Source organism: Equus quagga, chromosome 2 (genome assembly GCF_021613505.1).
Source record: "Equus quagga isolate Etosha38 chromosome 2, UCLA_HA_Equagga_1.0, whole genome shotgun sequence".
Classification (NCBI taxonomy): domain Eukaryota; kingdom Metazoa; phylum Chordata; class Mammalia; order Perissodactyla; family Equidae; genus Equus; species Equus quagga.
Genome location: NC_060268.1, coordinates 104,758,056 through 104,766,802, shown reverse-complemented (window position 1 = coordinate 104,766,802; position 8,747 = coordinate 104,758,056).

Here is an 8,747-nt window from a genome sequence, read left to right as displayed (position 1 = left end):
ATAAAGTGAAAATAATTACAGCTGCCTTTAAATTGTGTCTGTTGTGCCCTGGGCCTTTTGCTGGGTGTTTTGCATATATTACTAAAAACTATTTAACCTCCATCCTGGCTTTGCCTGCTGGGAATATACCCATTTTATGGAAGAGGAAATCGAGGTTCACACGAAGTTGTTTGCCCAGGGTCACCCATCAAGTGGACTCGGCCTCTGTCCATAGGAGCATACTGCTTCCCTTGGGGAATAAACTCTTCCCGTATCATGCTTTCCTGGCCCCGTGGAGAGCCAGCAGTCTGGGCCCTCCGTGTTTGGTAGAATTCAACAGTGAAGATACTTGGACTTGCAGTTTTCTTTGTGGAAAGGTTTTAACCTATTAATTCAATTTCTTTAATAAATTTAGGGCTGGTTGTGTTATCTATTTTCTCTTGAGTGAGCTTTGGTAGTTTGTATCTGTTAGGGGCTGAACTGTGCCTCCCCCAAATTCACATATTGAAGTTCTGACACTCAGTACTTCATAACGTGACTGAATTCAGAGACAGGGCCTTTAGAGAGGTAATTAAGTTAAAATGACATTAGGGTGGGCCCTAATCCAGTATGACTGGTGTTCTTAAGAGGAGATTAGGACATGGACTTGCACACAGGAAGACCGTGTGAAGGTACAGGGAGAGGAGGACCATCGACAGGCCAAGGAGAGAGGCCTCGGAAGAAACCAAGCCTATTGATACGTTGATCTCATACTTCTAGCTTCCAGAAAGGTGAGAAAATTAATTTCTGTTGATTAAGACGCCCAGTCTGTGGTCCTTCATTGTGGCAGTCCTAGCAAAGTAACAATCTTTCAAGGAATTTGTCTATTTCACTAAGTTGTCAAATTTATTAGTGAAAATTATTTAGGGAAATGAAAATGACAACTACAAGAGATCCTACCTCATGCTCATTAGGATGGCTACTATCAAAAAAAAAGAAAAAAGGGAATAACAGATGTTGATGGGGATATGGAGAAATTGGAACCCCTGTGCACTTTTGATGGGAAGGTAAAATGTTACAGCTACTGTGGAAAACAGTATGGCAGTCCCTCAAAAAATTGAAATCAGAATCTCAAAGATATATTTGTACATTCATGTTCACAGGAGCATTATTCACAATAGCTAAAATGTGACAGCAACCCAGGTGTCCATGGATACATGAATGAATAAGAAAAATGTGATATATACATGCAGTGGAATATTCAACCTTAAAAAGGAACGAAATTTTGACGTATGCTATAACGTGGATGAGCCTTGAGGACATTACGCTGAGTAAAATAAGCCAGTCACAAGAAGATAAATATTGTATAACTCCACTTATATGAGGTACTTAGAGTAAGCAAAATCATAGAGACAGAAGTAGAATGGTGGTTGCCAGGGGCTTGGAGAAGGGGAAAACGGGGAGTTATTATTTAGTGGATATAGAGTTTCAGTTTTGCAAGATGAAAAGAGTTCTGTAGGTGGATGATGGTGATGTACAATATTACAAATGTATTTAAAACCACTGATGTGTACACTTAAAAATGGTTAAGATAATAAATTTTATGTTATGTGTATTTTACCAGAATAAAAGAAATGGGGAAAAAGTTGTTCATAGTATCCCTTTATTATTCTTTACATGTCTGTGGCCTCTATAGTGATGTCTCTTCTTTCATTCCTGATTTTGGCAGTTTGTGTCATCTTTCTGTTTTTCTGACAATTCTGACTAGAGTTGTTCAAAATCTTTTCAAGGAACCTACTTTAGTTTTATTGATTTTGTGTATTTTTTTCCTTTTCTATGTCATTGACTTCTCTCATTTTTATTTTCTTAAGATTCATTTGCTCTTTTTGTAAGTTTCTTCAGGTAGATGCTTAGACCACTGATTTTAGACCTTTATTGTTTTCGAATATAAATATTTAATGCTATACATTTCCCTTAAGCAATGCTTTAATTGCATCCCACAAATTTTAATAGATTTTATTTTCATTTTAATTTCAGTGAAAAATATTTTCTAATTTCCCATGTGATTTCTTATTTTACCCATGGCTTGTTTAGGAATATATGGTTTAATTTCCAAATATTGGGGTATTTTTTTCATGTTTCTGTTATTGATTTTTAGTTCTGTTTTGATCAGAGAACATATCTGTATTACTTCAATCCTTTTCAAATTTACTGAGCCTTGTTTTATGCCCCAGAATATAGTCCATCTTGGTGATGTTCCTTGTAAACTTGAAAAGAATGTTTATTCTGCTGTGGTTGGGTGGACTGTCAGAAATACCAATTAGGACAGGTTGGTTTGTAATGCTGTTTAAGACTTTTATATGCTTACTGATTTTTTTTTGTCTATTCTATCAATTAATTGTCAGAATGTCCAAATATAATTGTGGTTTAGTCCATTTTTCCTTTCAGTTCTATCAGTTTTTCCTTTACATGTTTTGAAGTTTTTTATTAGGTGCATACACATTTAGAAGTATTTTTTTGATGACTTAATCCCTTTATCATCATAACATCTCTTTTTCTTCTTGCTAATATTCCTTCTTCTGAATTTTCCTTTGTGTGATATTAATATAGCTACTCCATCGTTCTTTTGCTTTGCATTTGAATGGTATATATCTTCTATTCTTTTGTTTTTAACCTATTTGTATCGTTATATTTCAAATGATTTTTCTTGTAGACAGCATATAGTTGGACCTTTATAGTTTATCTAATCTGATTATCTCTGCCTATTTATTGGAGTATTTAGATCTTCATTGTCCAATAGAGTAGCTATATGTACCTATTTAATTTTAAAATAAATTAAACAAAAATTCACTCCCTCAGTTACATTCGCCACATTCCAAGTGCTCAGTAGTGACATATGGGTAGTGTCTATTATATTGGACGGCACAGAGTCAGAACATTTTCATCAATATAGAAAATTGTGTTGGGCAGCGTTAGTTGGCCATTCTTATTTAATGTGGTTATTGATATGGCTGGGTTTAAACTTAACATCTTGTCATTTGTTTTCTTTCTGTCTGATCTTTTTTCATTCCCCCTTTCCTCTTATTCTGCCTTATTTGGATTACGTATTTTTTAATATTCTATTTTATCTCCACTATTGATTTACCAGCTCTCCCTTTTTTGTTTCTCTTTTGGTCAGTAGTCCTTTAGGGTTTATGTCGACATCTTTAACTTATCACAGTCTACCATCAAATAATATTATGACACATCATGCATAGTCTATTATCTTACAACAGTTTACTTCCATTTCCCCCTTCTGTTCTTTGTGCTGATTTGGTCAAACATGTTAATAGTAGTCATTATTTTTGCTTTAAACATTCTATTTTTTATATAGTATTAAAAAGGAAAAAAATATGTTATATTTACCCACATAATTCCCATTTTTGGTGTTCTTTATTTCTTTGGATATAAATTTCCATCTGTTAACATATTCCTGCTGCCTAAAGTGCTCTTTTGACATTTCTTATGCTATGGGTGACAAATTTTCAGCTTTCTTTGTCTACAAATGTCTTTATTTCATCTTAATTTCTGAAAGATATTTTCACTGGACATAGAGTTCTCTGTTAACATTTCTTTTAGCATTTGAAAGATGTTTCTTTTGGCTGCCATTGTTTCTGATGAGAAGTCAGTAGTGTTTAAATTATTGTCCCCCTGAAAGACGTGTTGTTTTCTATTGCTGTTTTCAACATTTTCTCTTTTTCTTTGGTTTTCGGAAGTTTGAAAACAGTATGTTTAGATGTGGTTTTCTTTGCATTTATCTTTCTTGGATTTTGCTGAGTTTCTTAGATTTTGTGGGTTGATGTTTTAAATCAGATTTGCAAAATTTTCACCCAGTATTTCTTCTAATATTTTTTCTACCCTGTTCTCTCTCTCCTCACCACATTTTTTTACCCCCAGCTTTATTGAGGTATCATTGACATTTAACATATGCGAGTTTTAGGTGTACAATGTGATGATTTGATGTATATCTTGCAAAATGATTAACAAAATAAGGGTAGTTAACACCTCCATCCCCTCAAATAATTACCATTTTTTGTGGTTATATCATTTAAGATCTACTCTCAATAACTTTTGAGTATATAATACAGTATTGTTGATTGTAGTCACCATACTGTACATCAGATCCCGAGAACTTATACATCTTATAACTGGAAGTTTGTGTTTGATGAACATCTCCCCATTTCCCCCTCTACCCAGCCCCTGGCAACCACCATTCTACTTTCTATTTCTATGAGTTCACCTTTTTTAGATTCTGCGTATAAGGGAGAATATACAATATTTGTCTTTCTCTATCTGACTTATTTCACTTAGCATAATGCCCTCAAGGTCCATCCATCTCTCCTTTCCTTCTGTGACTCCATTTACAAGATGTTAGATGAAATGATATCCCTCAGGTCATTGAGACTGTTCATTTTTTTCCATTTTATTATTTGGGTTTTAGTTTGGATAATTTCGGTTGACTTTCAAATTCGCTGGTCCTTTGTTCTGCAGTGTCCAAACATGCTGATAATCCCATCTGATGAACTTGACTTCAGATATTATATTTCTCAGTTCTAGAATTGTCATTTTTCCTTATGTGTTTTCATATCTCTTCTGAAATTTCACATCACTTCACCTATTATGTGCATCTTTTCCTATAAGCTTGGCAATATATTTATAATAGTTCTTTTAAAGTCCTTGTCTGCTAATTCCAAAATTTGGCTCGTCTGTGAGTCTGCTTCTATTAATCATTTTTTCCTTTTGGTCATGGACCCCTTTTTCCTGCTTCTTCACATGTCTAGCAATTTTTACAAGTTATTGTATACTGGGCATTGTGGGTAATGTAGAGACTCAGATTTCTGTTATCTTCCTTGAAGAAGGGCTGAGTTTTGATCAAGCAGGCAGTTAGAGTTTTGGTGGGTCAATTTGATCCAGTGAATGCCTGGCTTTAGGCTTTGTTAGAAAGTTTTTTAGGTTTTCTCTTATCCCTGGGACGTGCCTTCTCAACAGGAGCAATATCGCCCCTGAGGGGGTGAAAATTGGCACTTGGTGGGAGCCAAAAATATCTTAGATATTACAATGGTTTGTGGTCCTCCACAGCTCAACCCTACCTAACAAAATATTATTCCTTAGTACTTAATTTTTCTCACTAGGGAGAGTTTAAATTTAATTTTTCTCCTCAGCGGGGACATAGTGGGAAAATAATGAAAAAAAGGCCGAGAAATGCTGTCTGTGTAAAGTGCTTGTTCTGCTAAGTGGTCCCAACTCTAAAGTTGTGATCCTTCTGATATTTCAGTGGAAATTCTGAATTGATGGAGTTCTCCAAGTTGCAGTATTTGAACTCCAGACTCTCAGCTCCCTAATACCAGGCAGTTGTTGGAATCTCTGCTTTTTTGCCTTCTAGCTGTTGCTTTTCACCAAGTTCCTTGAAATCTCGCCCCAAGCCTTTGCAGGTTATGTCAGCCAGGGAGGTGAAGGAGGTTTGTGTGCACATTTTGTTCTCTATCTGTGTCTTCCTCTCTCCTAGAATTTTCCCTCTCAATTGGCAGCCGTGCTGGAGCCCTAAACTCTGTTTCTGGCCCCTCAGCTCTGTAAGACACCTCTACTTGGGCTCTGTTCTCCATTGCTCCCTGAGCGGGGGCACCTTCAGAGACAAAGCTGGTCAAATGTGTCCCTCCCTTACCGTGCTTCTCTTCTTGTAAGGGTCAGGCCCCATCAATTTCTGCCTGCTTTTGGTTGGTCTCCAGTGTTCTTTTTACATTTTTTCCAGCATTTATAAATGTTATCAGCAGGAGGGTTAATCTTATATAAGCTCCCCTCGCGTTACCAGAATCTCTTCCCTAGAACCACCATTTTTGAAAGACAATTTGGCAATATCTATTAAAAATTTAAATGCCTCTATTTCTTGGTTTCTCTCCTAGAGGTATTCCTACACCTGGGCACATAGAAGTAAGCACAAGATTTTTTCATTTCAGCATTGTTCATAATAGTGGAATAGTAGAAATGCTAACTGTTGATCGCAAGAGTTGACAAACTTTTTCTGTGAATAACCAGATAGCAAGTAGTTTAGGCTTTGCTGTCTGCAGCAACAGCTCAGCTCTGCTGAGGGAAGGAGGAAGCAGCCGTGGACAACACATAAATGAGTATGCATGCCTGTGTTCCAGTAAAACTTTATTTGTGGACGCTGGAATTTTTGAATTTCACATAATTTTCGTGTGTCACAGGCATTCTCTTTTTCTGGTGTTTTTTTCACCCCCTTAAAAATATAAAAATTAACCTTTGATCGCAAGTCATACAAAAACAGGCAGTGGGCCCGATTTGGCATGTGGTTCACAGTTTCTGACTCCTAGTCTATGAGTTTAACTATTTATAGGCAAGTAGGGTTTTTTCCTTCTTAAATTTTAATTTTAAAACAATAATAGATTCACAAGAAGTTGCAAAGCGAGTACCGAGATCCTGTGTACCCTGCACCCAGTTTCTGCCAGTGATTACATTGTGTGTAACTATAGTACAGTAGAAAACCAAGGAAGTGACATTCGTACAATGTGTATATGTAATGCCATGCTCTTTTATCACAGGTGTAGACGTCTGTAACTACCACTGCATTCAAGATACAGAGCTGTTCCACCACCACTATCATGCTACTCATTCATAGTCACAGTCCTCTTCCGCCCAATTAATCTCCTGGCAACCCCTGGCAACCGTTAATGTCTTTTCCATCTCAATAATGTCATTTCGAGAATGTTATATAAATGGAATCATACATGGCACCTTTTGGGACTGGCTTTTTTCGTTCAGCAGAATGCCCTTGAGATCTCTCCAAGAGGCAAGTTTTTGTAATCAATGAAAGCTAGGCAGCCATGGGTTGAACGCTGCTTATATTGACATGCTTTTTGGCTTAAATTGGAGTTGCCGGCTTCCCTGGAACTCCCAACTTGTTTCTTAAGGAGAAACTTCTATAAACTTTATATCTTTGAAGCTTAAATCCTCTGGAAAAGTGTACGATGTGGCATCTGAAACATCCCATGGCCTGAAGGCTACTCCAATTTATCTATCTTCCTCCAGCCAACTGCTGAACTGGATTTTCTTGTATTGAAGTCCCTAGCCCAAAAATCCTGGAATGCTGGGGAGCGAGCAGTCCTGAGGAGTCAGTGGAAATGGGGTTCCTGCTGCAGAAATGACAGCAGAGTCCTTCCACCCCCTGTGAGCCCTGTGGAGCAGCCAGCGGTTCCCTGTTGCTAGACACCATATGGAAGACTTGGTGGGAAAAGCATGCTAAAGGGGACTGAATTCCCTGGAGCAAGGCCAGCTGGAGGACAGCATCTGCCACCCGTGTGGCATCTCCAGCTCCTTCAGAACAGCAGGAAAAAAGGGAGTCCCTGCAGCAGGGAGGCAAAGATCTCCGCTGCCTGGCAGAGCCATGTCCACAAAGCTGCCTTCCTCCACCATCCAGCCTGCTCCGTCTCAACCGAGACTGCTCTTGGGAGGAAAGAGTGAGCATTTGCTCTCTAGGGTGGTGGACAAGGTCAAGACTTGGGCATCGAATGGGGATGTATTTGATCCTGCTGTAACATTTATGGTTTTTTCTACTTCTTAAAAAATATTATGAAATTTTAAAAATATACAGAAAAGTAAAGAGACTATGAGAACAGACGTCGGTGTGCCCATCAACAACTTTTCTTGATCGAACCCTAACGTCCTGCCGTACATGCTTTATGTATTTTTAAAACAGCAAAACCTAACAAATACTCTTGAAACAATGTTGTTTTCCTTTTTCTAGTGAGTTTTAGGAGTTGTTTATAAATTATAGAATCTCATCCTGGCAGTTATATGTGTTACAAATATCATTTTCCAAATTATAACTTCCCATTTTATTTATCCTATCTTTTGTCAAGTAAATATTTAAAAATTTCTTGAATCCAGTTGATCTTCTGCTGGTTTGGAAGCCATAGATATGCAAACCCAGCAATCCACAGCCCGTACCTGCACTACGTCTTTCATCCAACTCCAACACTCTGGACTACTAGCCACCCGCCCTAATCACCCCAAGGCCAGCTACTAGGCAACCAGAGACAGCCCCTTTGCCCCAGAGCTCAGAATAATCTACTCAGTTATTCAAACCAGCCAGTCCTAAGCCTGCTCAACCCCCTTGCCCATTCCTTCCTGCCAAAACCATAATAAAGGTTCTCGCCCACATTTTCCCCACTCTCTGCTTCCTGACTGACCCGGGTGCTTTCCCATGGGGCACGCCATGCCTCCTGTTTCTAGGGATCTGTGAGTATAAAAACTGCCTTCATGACCGTTGCTTCCATGTCTTTGTGTCTTATTCCTGAGTGAAACAAATCTGAGGTACCCTTAAAACAAACCTTTAATAATTAGTGTGAGTCTGTAGGTGGTAAAACCTTAGTCTTTGTGTGAATAAAAACCTTTTTGTTATCATTTGTAAGTGATAGGTTATCTGGCATAAAATTGTCAGTTGAGTTATTTACCCCCACCCTCAGCCTTTTGAAGATAATGCTCCATTGTCTTTGGCTCTCATCGTTGCTGATGGCAAGTCTGTCATCAGTTGTTGTTCTATCAGCAAGCAATTTGTCTTTTCTTTCTGGCAGCTTTTTATTCTTGATGTTCTGCAGTTTTGTTACAATTTCTCTAGGTATAGATTTATCCTTCTTTATGCTGACTGGTACTCACACTGCACTCTGAGAACCCCTTCTTCAGTTCTGGAAATTTCTTGGGTATTATCTCTTCAAACATGTCTTTTCTATTTTCTC